The sequence below is a fragment of the Piliocolobus tephrosceles genome, chromosome Y (genome assembly GCF_002776525.5).
Source record: "Piliocolobus tephrosceles isolate RC106 chromosome Y, ASM277652v3, whole genome shotgun sequence".
Lineage (NCBI taxonomy): Eukaryota > Metazoa > Chordata > Mammalia > Primates > Cercopithecidae > Piliocolobus > Piliocolobus tephrosceles.
In genome coordinates, this window is record NC_045456.1 from 22,745,423 (window position 1) to 22,757,774 (window position 12,352).

Genomic DNA, 12,352 nt, shown 5'->3' on the forward strand with positions numbered 1-12,352 from the left:
GAAAGAAAGAAAGAAAGAAAGAAAGAAAGAAAGAAAGAAAGAAAGAAGAAAGAAAGAAAGAAAGAAGGAAAGAAGGCTTACAAACTAGTAAACATGGACATGGTAGTTGTGAGCTGGATAAAAACAAGATCCTAATAAACACTGTATATGTGTGTGTGTGTGTGTGTGTTTTGCCTGACTGCACACACACGTGAGAGCTTCTGCATGGTCACAGCAAGAATCTACCAAAGAGAAAATTAGCAGGTGCCAACTCCCAGGCATAAATGTGTAACCACACTGTGTGCACACAGGCATGAGAGCACCTGCATGGCCACAGCAAGAATCTAGCAAAGAATAAATCTGCATATATGCCTTCTCCCAGGCATGCATGTGTATCCACACGGTGTATGCATGTGTGTGCATGCATATGTGTGCATGTTTGCATGAGTACACAGATGTGAGGGCATCTGTACGATAACAACAAGAATCTAGTCACGTGGAAATCAGCACGTGCCACCTCCCAGATATGCACATGTATATCAGACTGTGTGTGCAAGTGTGTGCATGCATGTGTGTGCGTGTTTGCATGAGTACACACATGTGAGAGTTTGTGCATGGCCACAGCAAGAACCTAGCAAAGAATAAATCTGCATATGCCTCCTTCCAGGCATGCCTGTGTATCCACCCTGTGTGTGCAAGTGTGTGCATGCATGTGTGTGCATGTTTGCATGAGTAACATATGTGAGAGCTTGTACGTGGCTGGAGCAAGAATCTAGCAGAGAAGGAATCTGCATTTACCTCCTCCCAAGAATGCATATGTAACCACACTGTGTGTGCATGTATGTGCATATGTGAAAGTTTGTGCATGGCCACAGCAAGAACCTAGCAAAGAATAAATCTGCGTATGCCTCCTCACAGGCATGCATGTATGTCTACACAGTGTGTGCATGTGTGTGCATGCATATGTATGCATGTTTGCATGACTACACACGTGTGAGAGCTTGTGCATGGCTGGACCAAGAATCTAGCAGAGAGGAAATCTGCATATACGTCCTCCCAAGAATGCATGGGTAACCTCACTGTGTGTGCATGCATGTGCATATGTGTGTGTGTGCGCACGCACACTTGAGACTTTGTGCATGGCCACAGCAAGAACCTAGCAAAGAATAAATCTGCACATGCCTCCTCCCAGGCATGCCTGTGTATCCACACTGCGTGTGCATGCATGAGTATGCATATTTGCATGATTGCACACATGTGAAACATTGTGCATGGCTGGAGTAACAATCTGGCAAAGACAAAATCTGCGTGTGCCACCTCCCAGGCATGCACGTGTACCCACACTGTGTGCCTATGTGGATGCGTGCATGCATGTGTGTGTGCTCATATGCACGCATGAGATGGCACACCAGCAACAAAAGAACCCTGCAGCCTGAAGCCCACAGAGACGTTCAACAAATAGCCCCCGGCCCGCTCATTGCCACCGCCATACAAATCAACTCCTGGGATCCGCCCCACCTCCCTGCTTCTTCCAACAGGACAAGGTCAAATGCTGTGTCCTCGTGGGCTATAAATATGCTTTCGACAACTCTGGCTTGCTCCCAGCCCGCCTAATGAACGCCTACCTGACATTGGTTTCCACAACAGCAAAGCATCACAAGGTTCGCCACTCTAATCCCCTGCCTAATTCAATCTTTCTGCAGATCAAATGCGCACACGGGCCCTGACAGATCCCTCTGTCACTTTCCATGAACGACGGGGCTGCAGCCCTGTTTCCATTTTTGCCATCACACGGTCGGCCCGGGCCCCGGGAAAGGACAGGGCCCCTTCTGGCTGTGGATCTCTCCCTGTTTCCTTTTCCATCATATTCCTTTTTTCTTTTTCTCCTTCCTTCCTTCTTTCTTTTCTTTCTCTGCTTTCTTTCTTTCTTTCTTTCTTTCTCTCTTTCTTTTTCTTTCTTTCTTTCTTTCTTTCTTTCTTTCTTTCTTTCTTTCTTTCTTTCTTTCTTTCTTTCTTTCTTTCTTTCTTTCTTTCTTTCTTTCCTTCCTTCCTTCCTTCCTTCCTTCCTTCCTTCCTTCCTTCCTTCCCTCCTTCCTTCCTTCCTTCCTTCCTTCCTTCCTTCCTTCCTTCCTTCCTTCCTTCCTTTCTTCCTTCCTATCTCCAAGTAAGGTCTGCTTCACAGATACCGTGCTTAGAAATTGAGCATATCAGCCGGGCGTGGTGGCTCACGCCTGTCATCCCAGCACTTTGGGAGGCCGAGGCGGGCGGATCACGAGGTCAGGAGATCGAGACTATCCTGGCTAACACGGTGAAACCCCATCTCTACTAAAAATACAAAAATTAGCCGGGGGTGGTGGTGGGTGCCTATAGTCCCAGCTACTCAAGAGGCTGAGGCAGGAGAATGGCTTGAACATAGGAGGTGGAGGTTGCGGTGAGCCGAGATCGGGCCACTGCACTCCAGCCTGGGTGACAGAGCAAGACTCCATCTCGAAAAATAATAATAATAAAAAATAAAAAATAAAGACTTAATGGGTTCGAAGCCTTAGGATCTCATTTTTGGTTTACACTATGACACAAAACATTTTACCTCTTTAGAGAATTTCCGAGGTAATAACGCATAAGTGCCTCATGCCACTCCATTTGGACACGTCTCACTCCACTCTTTTTTCTCTTCCTCTTTCATTTGTCTCCCTTGTTTTCTGGCCCTGTTTTCAGACTTATAATTAGTCTGAAAACTTCTAATGCCATTTACGTCTCCTCCAATGTGATCCAAAAACCTAAAGCCACGGAGATTCTGCCAGGCTCATCAAAGGAAAGAGAATTCACGTTGGGGGTATACATTTTTCTTTTAATGATTTGATAACCATTTATGGATTAAGAATCAAAAGAATAATGACAATAAAAATCTATTGCAGAATTCTTCTTAATTATAGAAAAAAGCCCTTCATAAATATTGAAATCTGTTCTTATCTGCGGATGCCCTGGTTTTTCTGCACTTGGATATACACTCCGAACGCAATTATTTGGTGATTAATCTATTTTTTAAACTTTCCGTTCATTACTCTTTTGATGAAAGTTTATCTAAGCCAAGATCACACGGAGGTAGTGTACAAGGAGAATGGAATATAGATCATTGTATGAACGGAAAAGGAAGACAAGAAAATCACCTCATGTTGGCTAGCTAGGGTTATATCTTTAGGGGACAAATGAATTCTCCATTTAGCATTTTAGCCACCTTCGTTTTCCATCAGGAGGGAGGAACACAGCTCACTGAATCATAACATGACCTCATAATATGTTCTTTTTTCCTGAACCATTTATGATATATAAATAGAAAATGATACATTGACAGTGTAGAAAGAAGAAGAACCATTTATAATATAAAATATATGATGTTCTGCATTGAAGAGGGAATAATATATAATATTTCATGTTATGGGTTGAAGAGGCGACTCTCCAAAAAAGAATATATGTTGAAGTCCAAAGCCGTACAACTGGGCAATGTGGTCTTATTTGGAAAGATGGTCTTTACCCATATGCAGTCAAGTTAGAATGAGATCATCCTTGATTAGAGTGAGCCCTAAATGCAATAAATGCAATGACAGGTGTCCTTCTAAGGGATGAAAGAGGAGACACAGAGGAGGAGGCCACGTGGAGACGGAGGCAGAGACTGGAGTGATGTGGCCACAAGCCCAGGGACGCCTGGAGCCCCCAGGAGCTGGGAGAGGCAGGAAGGATCCTCCCGTAGAGCCTCCAGAAAGAACCAAACACAGTTTCAATGGGTTGGGATGGTAACCTCAAAAGATCTTCTATGTCCTAACCCGTAGACTTGTGAATAGAATCTCATTTAGAAAGAAGGTCTCTGCAGGTGTCATTCAGTTGAGTATCTTGAGATGAGATCACCCTGGAGTAGGATGAGCTCTAAATGCAATAACAGGTGTCCTTGTAAGAGACAAGAGGAGACACAGACACAGAGGAGGAGGCCATGTAGAGATGGAGGCAGAGACTGGAGTGATGCGGCCACAAGCCCAGGGATGCCTGGAGCCCCCAGGAGTTGGGAGAGGCAGGAAGGAGCCTCCCCTGGAGACTGAGGAGGGAGCACGGCCCTAAGACACCTTCATCTCAGACTCCTGGTCTCCAGGACACAGAGAGGATAAATTTCTATTGTTTTAAGCTCCCAGTATCTGTGAACGAGACCTTATTTGAAAATAGGGTCTTTGCAAGATATGATGAACTCAAGGAGTTTGAGATGAGATCATCCTGAATTAGGGTGGACCCTCAATGCCCTAATATTAGCCAGGTATGGTGGGCGCACCTGTAGTCGCAGCTACTTGGGAGGCTGAGGCAGGAGAATCCCTTGAACCCGGGAGGTGGAGGTTGCAGTGAGCCAAGATCGCACCACTGCACTGCAGCCTGGGCGACAGAGCGAGACTCCATCTCAAATCAAAAAAAAAAAAAAAAAAAAGACTGAATCTCCCTCTGTTGCTCAGGCTGCAGTACAGTGGCATGATCTCAGCTCACTGCAACCTCCACCTCCTGGGTTCAAGCAATTCTCTTGCCTCAACCTCCCCAGTAGCTGGGACTACAGGTGCACACCTCCATGCCCAGCTCATAATTTTTTTAACTGTATTTTTAGTAGAGACAGGGTTTCACCATGTTGTTCAGGCTGGTCTTGATCTCCTGGCCTCAAGTGATCCACCCGCCTCAGCCTCCCAAAGTGCTGGGATTCCAGGCACGAGCCACTGCACCCGGCCAAGGATGCTTTACGGTTAAGGTAACAAGGACTGTATGTAAATATGATAAACCCAAGAATACTCCGTAGAAACTGGGCCAAAGAGAACATCATGGGAAGCTTGTGATGTGCCCCAGCAAAGCGTGCCTGGGTTCCTGTTGTCCTCAGGTTAAGTTGTAAGCCATACCGGAAACAGATAGGGAGACATCAGATCTCAGGCGGAGGACGAGAGGTCAAGTGTATTGAGTCCCTAGTCCTGTGTAGGATCTGTGCTGATGACACCCTCCTCTCTTTATGGATTCTTCACAACAGGGAAAGAGAGATCCTGTTCACGGGTCACAATGAAGATTCCAGAAAACAGCCTCAGACGTCAGCAAACGTCCCTTGACAACGCACCCTATCACTCTCACCCTACAGATTCCCTTTTGGTGACGGTCACACTTAAGATCATCTCCATGAACCGTGGCAAAATAAGTGGTCACACCTTCTGAGATGAGTTTCTGCTACCTTGATCCGGATGTAGGTTGAGTATTAGTCTCACCGAAGGCTGTCTAGTGAGTGGATCTCCACAATTTTCATCTGCATAAGAAAGATATCTTATGATATGCTAATGATAAAGGTGGAATACTTAATGAGTATTACAATTAAGGACACATAATTACTTGCTTAGCTTTTTTGGATTCTTTGAACATCGGCCTCAAAGCTGTCTGCACTGACAAAATATGGCACAGGAAAGACAGCTAGTTCTTGTCTGCCTGATATTTTGCCTTCAATGACTATTTTGGGGGCTCTGGGACTGTCCACTGTCCAGTGTTGTGGCCAAATTGGAAGAGTGGGATGAAAATGCAGGCTCTGGGCTGATGAGACCATTCTCACGTCATGTATTCCTCACACGGGGGAGGAGGGGTCAAGTGTATTGAGGTCCTAGTCGTGTGTAGGCTCTGGACTGACAAGACCATTCTCACATCATCTATTCCTGACACAGGGAAGGAGAGGTCAAGTGTACTGAGGTCCTGGTCCTGTGCAGGCTCTGGGCTGGTGAGACCCCCCTCTCACTTCATCTATTCCTCACACAGAAAAGGAGAGGTCAAGTGTACTGAGGTCCTGGTCCTGTGGAGGTTGTGGGCGAATGAGACCCTCATTACTTCATATATTCCTCACATGGGGAAGGAGAGGTCAAGTGTGTTGAGGTCCTGGTCCTGGGCAGACTCTGGGGTGTTGACACCCTTCTTACTTCATGTATTCTTCACATGAGGAAGGACAAGTCAAGTGTATTGAGGTCCTAGTCATGTGTAGGCTCTGGGCTAATGACACCCACATCACCTCATGTATTCCTCACATGGGGAAAGAGAGGTCAAGCTTATTGAGGTCCTCATCCTGTGCAAGCTCTGGGCTGGTGAGACTCTCCCTCACTTCATGGGTTCCTCACTCAGGGAATAAGAGGTCAAGCGTATTGAGGTCCTGGTCCTGGGCAGACTCTGGGGTGGTGACACCCTTCTTACTTCATGTATTCCTCACATGAGGAAGGAGAAGTCAAGTGTATTGAGGTCCTAGTCCTGTGCAGGTTCTGGGCTCATCACTTCATGTACTCCTCACTCAGGGAAGGAGAGGTCAAGTGTATTGAGGTCTTCATCCTGCATAGGCTCCGGGCTGGTGACACCCTGGTCACTTCATGGATTCTTCACTCAGGGAATAAGAGGTCAAGCGTATTGAGGTCCTGGTCCTGGGCAGACTCTGGGGTGTTGACACCCTTCTTACTTCATGTATTCCTCACATGAGGAAGGAGAAGTCAAGTGTATTGAGGTCCTAGTCCTGTGCAGGTTCTGGGCTGCTGAGACTCCCCCTCACTTCATGGGTTCCTCACTCAGGGAAGGAGAGGTCAAGTGTATTGAGGTCTTCATCCTGCATAGGCCCCGACACCCTGGTCACTTCATGTATTCCTCACATGAGGAAGGAGAAGTCAAGTGTATTGAGGTCCTAGTCCTATGCAGGCTCCGGGCTGGTGACACCCTGGTCACTTCATGTATTCCTCACTCAGGGAAGGAGAGGTCAAGCCTATTGAGGTCCTGGTCCTGTGCAGGCTCTGGGCTGGTGACACTCTTTCTACTACATGAACTCGTCACAGCAAGGAAGCAGTCTATTAAAGTAAAGCATATGAAGTTCATAGGCCTGTACAGGTTGACCTGACCCTGTTTATATCATTTACTCTGCACAGATGACCTTATCAACCCTGGGTCACCTGCAGTCCTGGGATTAACTCCACCGCCGGTCGTTCCTTTCACGTCTCTACACCCTCAGAACACTTACCCCTGCTCTTCTCGATGATAGAGGAATTTCAGAGGCAGTTCGGCCACCAAGGATCCACCCACCAACAAGGTCACCCTGCAGCTTACATGTAATACCTTGAAGAATGGAATTAATTATATACAGTAAAAATGATATAGTCCTGGGCACTGTAAAAGTAGGCTGGGCGCAGCGGCTCATGTCTGTAATCCCAGCATTTTGGGAGGCAGAGGCGGGTGGATCATTTGAGGTCAGGAGTTCGAGACCAGCCTGGCCAACGTGTTGAAACCCCACCTCTACTAAAAGCACAAAAGTTAGCCACGTGTGGTGGTGGGCGTCTGCCATCCCAGCTACTCAGGAGGCTGAGGCAGGAGAATCACTTGAACCCAGGAGGCAGAGGTTTCAGTGAGCTGAGATCACACCACTGCACTCCAGCCTGGGCAATGGAGCTAGACTCCATCTCAAAAAAAAAGAAAAAAAAAATTGCTACTCCTGTCTATGACAGGACAGGCACTCTGTCCAGGTCTAAGTGTGTACACTCCCAACTGTAGAACTGGGGTCTTTTCGTGTCACTCAGGCTGGATTCAAGCAATCCACCTGCCACGGTCTTCCAAAGTGCTGGGACTGCAGGCACGAACCACTGCACCCAGCCTGGGTCTAAATTCTATTCCATCTGACACGCCTGTCATCCCAGCACTTTGGGAGACCGAGACGGGCGGATCACGAGGTCAGGAGTTCAAGACCAGCCTGGCCAACATAGTGAAACCTCGTGTCTACTAAAAATACCAAAAATTAACAGGGCGTGGTGGCAGGTGCCTGTAGTCCCAGCTACTCAGGAGGCTGAGGCAGGAGAATCACTTGAACCCGGGAGGCAGAGGTTGCAGTGAGCCGAGATCGCACCACTGCACTCCAGCCTGGGCCACAGAGCAAGACTCTGTCTCAAAAATAATAATAATTAAATTTAAAAAAAATAGCCAGGCATGGTCATGGGCACCTGTAATCCCAGATACTCGGAAGGCTGAGGCAGGAGAATCGCTTGAACCCGGGAGGTGGAGGTTGCAGTGAGCCGAGATCGCACCACTGCACTCCAGCCTGGGAGACAGAGCGAGACTCCGTCTCAAAAATAGTAATAGTTAATAATAATAAAAATAGAATTTGGAGGTGGGTCATTTTCTCCAGGGCAGCTGGTCAAGCTGGTACATACTGGTAGAAGGGCAGTTACCTCTCGGCTTCTGAACCGTGATCTAACCCCCTGTTAGTTCTGGTGTAGGGTCTCAGCTCCTGGCTGAGTTAATTGCTAGCAGGTTTTACAAAGCATCTAATTGAACTGGACCTCTCGGTGAGCTCTGACCCCCAGCTCGTTGCAAGACGTCCCGGACATAAGGCAGCCTGCACGTTATTTATTATGCGCGAGGACTTTGCATTTTTCTTTGGCCTCCATGTGAAAATAGTTAACCGCAGAGACACGTCCCAGCCCTGCACTCTGCAAAATGGTGAAATTAAGTTTTCCATGGAGCCCACCGAGCGACGGCGGGGCGAGTGGCCCGGGAAACAGAGTCTGCATTGATTCTGGAGAAAGAAACTTGTTCGTCTTAAACAACGATAACCTTTTAGCAGGTTTCGACAGCAAATCTGACACCCCATTGAAAAGGCAAATGATTTTTTTTTCTCTCCACACAAGAAAAAGAAACTTTTAAAACACAGAAGGCTATTAATAAATAATGGAGCTCTTTTTTAAACATAGGAAACGCTGACATCAAAGGGAAGCCGTAAACTGTATCACAGGCAGTGTGTCCGACCCTGGGCCTTAATGGCGAAGGCAGCCGGGGTCTCGTTTTTATTAGTGGCACAAAAGATATTTTATGGAATGTCACGTTGTAATTTGATTTTAAAAGGAATAGGAAAAAAGATGACATTTTCTTGAGTCCATAACACTGCAAAAAAAAAAAGAAGAAAAACTCTATTCATCGTAAATGGTCACTGCCACACAGAAAAATGCCGTTACTCCAGAGAAATCTCTGCACTAGAAAACACAAGCATTTTCATCGTACGCAGATACCATCCCCCACTCATGTTCTCTGGCAGTTGTCATCCTTTAAAAAAGAATTAAAAAAATAATAATAAAAGAATGGTGTATTTTGTATTCCCAAAGGAAGAATTCAGTAGAATTGCAAAGAAAAAGTACCTGCACCCATGACGGTAGGATTTGCTTTTTGTAGACATCATTTATTCATACGTGAAGGTATATATATATATTTTTTTTGCAAGCTGAGAGCTGCCCATAAAAAATTAGCTTGCTGGTCAGGGGCGGTAGCTCATGCCTGTCATCCCAGCACTTTGGGAGGCCGAGGTGGGTGGATCACCTGAGGTCAGCAGTTCGAGACCAGCCTGGCCAACATGGAGAAACCCCGTCTCTATGACAAATACAAACGTTAGCCTGGCGTGGTGGTGGGGGCCTGTCATCCCAGCTCCTCAGGAGGCTGAGGCAGGAGAATGGCTTGAACCCGGGAGGCGGAGGTTGCAGTGAGCCGAGATTGCGCCACCGCACTCCAGCCTGGGGGACAGAGCGAGAATCTGTCCCAAAATAAATAGGTAAATAAATAAACAAGAAGAAATGAACGTGCTGACATGGTAAACTCAAAACAAGAACGTGGCCTCTTGGAGTCTTGTGAAGGAGTTTGAACACGTTGATGATCCAGAAGTGATAGGGAAGAAATGGAAACCAGACAAATCCAGCTCTCCCAAGATTCTGGATGTCAACTGTGGGGAGGGTTTCTCGGGGAGAAACAGTCCGTCGTTGCTTCTTATCAGCTTGGTGCAAAGGTAACTGTATCAGTAACTTTTATCAGAATTGCCAGAGTCATTCTGCCATGACTTTTGCACCCACCTGCCCAGTAATAACCCGGGAATTCCCTGGCTTGCATTCTGAAATGGTTCAGAAAAGAGGGCTGTCCCAGCTGTGTTGGGGAACTGTCTTCTCGACCCTGAAGTTTCTGGAAGGCTAACCCCAACACACAGCACCTGCAGTGGACGGGGTGTGTGCCTTTGGGACTAACTTTGGCTTTCTCCCCACAGCTGTGGGAGTCTGTGTCTCAAACCTAATGGACATTTTTCTCCTTGTCATCTTTCTTCTGCATAGAGTGTTGACTTCCCTGAGTGCAGAATTGAATTAAGATTATGTTGCCTCTTTAGCTGGGTTGAGGGAGGAGCTCTGATTCTCCGTAGAACCTAAAAAGAGCGACCCTGTCTGCCCCGGTGTGGACCACAGGAAACCAAGAGCAGAGAGGAGAACGAGTCACAAGCAAGCAGCCCTCCAAGGGATCCTCGATCACCGGTCACACCTGCCCCGAAGAGCTCCTTTACCTGAGACAATTCCAAGAACGCTGCCCTGATGGTCATTTTCCTCTTTCACGTGCTTCTCCGACAGGCAAATATATTTGGTAACAGGATTTAAAATATGTATCTTTTAATATCAATATAAATGTAGTTATGTACATTTATTATTTAATATTCATATTCAATGTTTACCTTAAAGAATACATTTAAATAAATTTAATTTATTTTATTTATTTAAATTTAAACAAATTTTAGTTTTATAAATTTATATAAATGTATAAATTATATACATAAAATTATAAATTATTTTTTAAAATGTATAAATTTAAATAAATTTATATTAAATTTAAAAAATTAATTAAAGTTAATATAAATTTAAATAAATGTATAATGTAATATAAACATTAACTATTAAATACTTGTGTAATATGTAAATGTAAATATATTCAAACTCATTCATTAATGCAAAATTAAATATTTGTGTAATATTTATATTAATGAATATATTTATTTAAGTTTAAATATTAATTTAAATATTTAAATTTTTACTTTAAAGTGTTTTTATTTTGAAATACTTTCAATATTTTTAAATATTTACATTAAATATTTAAATTCAAATAAGTGTACTCATTTAAATATTTAAATTTAAATATAATGAATAAATTTAAATTTATTACTATAAATATTAAATAAGAAACATTTGTTTAATATTTATATTACTGAATATTTGTTTAATATTTATATTAATATTAATATTAAATAAAAATTATTTAAATTTATTATTTAATATAAATATTAAATATATTAAATAAAAAGTTTATTTTAAATAAATTTATTTAAATTTGTTATTTAATATAAGTATAAATTCAATATAAATATAAAAATTTTGTAGTTTTAATATAAGTATAGAAATATAAAAAATACAAAATGTAATATATATTTTTTAATTTTTTTGAGACAGAGTCTTGCTCTGTTGCCCAGGCTGGAGTGCATTGGTGCGCTCTCAGCTCACTGCAGCTTCTGCCTCCCGGGTTCCAGCGATTCTCCTGCCTCAGCCTCCTGGGTAGCCGGGATGACAGGTGCTCATCTCTATTTTTAGTAGAGACAGGATTTCACCATGTTGGCCAGGCTGGTTTCAAACTCCTGACATCGTGATCTGCCCACCTCAGCCTCCCAAAGTGCTGGAATTACAGGAGTGAGCCATCGCGCCTGACTTTTTTTTTCATTTTATTTTATTTTATTTTTATTTCTTAAGACGGAGTCTCACTCTGTTGCCCAGACTGGGGTGCAATGGCCCGATCTCAGCTCACTGCAACCTCCGCCTCCCAGGTTCAAGCGATTCTCCTGCCTCAGCCTCCCTAGTTAGCTGGGATGACAGGCACCTGCCTCCATGCCTGGTTAATTTTTTGTGTTCTTAGTAGAGACGGGGTTTCACCATGTGGGTCAGGCTAGTCTCGAACTCCTGACCTCGTGATCCACGTGCCTCAGCCTCCCAAAGTGCTGGGATGACAGGCGTGAGCCACCGTGCCTGGCTGGGATACATGTCTTTGTACATTTCTTCAAACCCATAGAATGTCCAACACCGATAGTGAACTTTCATGTAGACTCTGGACTTTGGCACCTAATAATGCATCTATTCTAGTTCATCGATTGTAACAATGTAGCAGATATCAACCAAGCTGTTGATAAGAGGAGAAACCTGTGGCCAGAGGCAGAACACCTGTAATAGCAGTGCTTTGGGAGGCCAAGGTGGGGCCATGGCCTGAGCCCAGGAGTTCGAGACCAGTCTGGGCAACAGAGCAAGACCCTGTCTCTAAACAAATACAAAAACTGACCAGCGATGGTGGCTCATGCTTGTAATTCCAGGACTTTGGGAGACTGAGGCGGGGAGGGGATCACTTGAGCTTAGGAGTTTGAAATCAGCCTGGAAAACATAGCAAGACCCTGTCTCTTAAAAAAATATATAAAAATTAGGTAGGTGTGGTGGTGCATGCCTGAGGTCCCAGCTACTCAGGACGCTGA